This window comes from Colias philodice, chromosome 9 (genome assembly GCF_061535455.1).
Source record: "Colias philodice isolate Cphi_HAF_F1 chromosome 9, ilColPhil1 Martin Lab GWU primary, whole genome shotgun sequence".
Lineage (NCBI taxonomy): Eukaryota > Metazoa > Arthropoda > Insecta > Lepidoptera > Pieridae > Colias > Colias philodice.
This window is the reverse complement of record NC_143094.1, coordinates 6,011,503-6,013,118: the sequence shown is the minus strand read 5'-3', so window position 1 is coordinate 6,013,118 and position 1,616 is coordinate 6,011,503. Positions and strand designations below refer to the sequence as shown.

The 1,616-nt window shown below is 34.2% G+C and overlaps 1 long non-coding RNA gene across 1 annotated transcript; it reads right to left on the bottom strand.

Moving 5' to 3' along the window:
- Nucleotides 1-333: 333 nt before the first annotated feature.
- On the bottom strand, nt 334-1,372 carry LOC149485820 (uncharacterized). Its single transcript, XR_016316022.1, has 2 exons — nt 1,161-1,372; nt 334-831 (listed from the first exon to the last, which is right to left on the bottom strand). It is a non-coding gene; the product is annotated as an uncharacterized LOC149485820 (long non-coding RNA).
- Between the last annotated feature and the right edge of the window lie 244 nt (nt 1,373-1,616).

Below are 1,616 nucleotides of genomic sequence, written 5' to 3'. Positions count from 1 at the left end.
GACACGTTAATAAAGTTTATACTGCTTTTAGTTTGAAATCATAATTAATGCATGAATTGAAATCGATGGTATTTCCTAAGGGTAGGGTAAAAGCCGGATAGTTGCGCCACTTTTCAAAAAAGCTATATTATGAAAAATTATGTACTTAATAAGAATAATGAAACATGTATATCAAAAGATAGGTCTTTAAACCATCATATTAGCCTATTTTATTAAACATAATTATTAAAGGTTTTGAGTAAATCCTGTTTTATTTGACCTCTCAAATGAAGGATAGTTGCCTAATCTAGCGGATAGTTGCCTATCGTAAATAATACTTCAGAGGATACTTGCCTCGTGAGGGGATAGATGCCTCACAATATTTTTTTTAAATAAAAAAACAAATTTATATCAATTCACTTAATCAGTCTTTATTATTTGTTACAACTTTGGCATTAATCATCAGAAGTGAGGGATTTCATCTTTCCACGTCGCATGCAATACAGTTTCATCCATATTAAATATTCCATCTGGTTTAACCAGCAATTCATTCTCAGTTAAGACAGTAGGTAATAAGTAGATCAAAAAATTTTGCAACGTCTTCTTGTTGAGACCCCTCGCTCTTTCAATTGATAAACCCTCAGCTTGCCTCAAAACTATTTCGGGATTTCTTTCCAGAAAGCTTTTTAACCATTGTGGCCCAGCCGTTATGCTTTAACCCCAAATTTTCGGCAAACTGGTAAGCTAGCTGACGAATTGTATTTCTTTCAGGAGGAAATCCTGCGTCTCCGAGCTTTAGTATATGAGTCACTAGTCTTTTTTCATTTTCAAAATCAAGGACAGGGTATTTTCCTGGAAGTTAAATAAAAAATTAGCGAAATGAATATTGTACCGGCACGGAGATGCCTTATTACCAATAAAAACGCAATAATATTAATATTTGCTAGTGAAAGAATTTGTAGTTGCGGATAGTTGCCCCGAGAGCAACTATCCGCACAAGTTTCTAAGGCGACTATCCTTTTTGATACGGATACTTGCCCTTTTTATTTGCGAAATAAATCAACAATATTTTGCAATAAAATGTAATTAACAGTATAATTTAAAGTCTAATGCACGCTAAGAAACATAAACTATATTGAAATCACAATTAGTAACAAAAATATTCAATACAAATGACTTACCAATATAGTTTCAACGCCTATCGAAGTTTCACCGCGGAACAATTTCGCTCACACAGATGAAACGCGTGATTCTACACAAACGATTGACGTGGCACTGAGGTCTGCGGGAGGGGTACTTACAACTATAGTAAAGCGTTATTGCCACTAATGTCCGTAACATAGTGTATTCGAAACTGCGGCAAGTATCCCACTGGCGCAACTATCCGGCTTTTACCCTATTTCATAAATCATCAGCCGTTATTATCACGCTAATAACGTGCGTATGGAAACATTTTATGAAACTTTTATCTGCTCTATATAGGTTAGGTTTGGAGATTTTGAATCGTAGGTTTTATAGGATCTCCATAATATCTCATGAAATATTATTTTATTTAGGTACATATTACTTATCTACGGTCTTGATTTAGTCTTGTTTGTTCACTTATGCCTTCTTAGTGTATTTGGATTATCATGCTT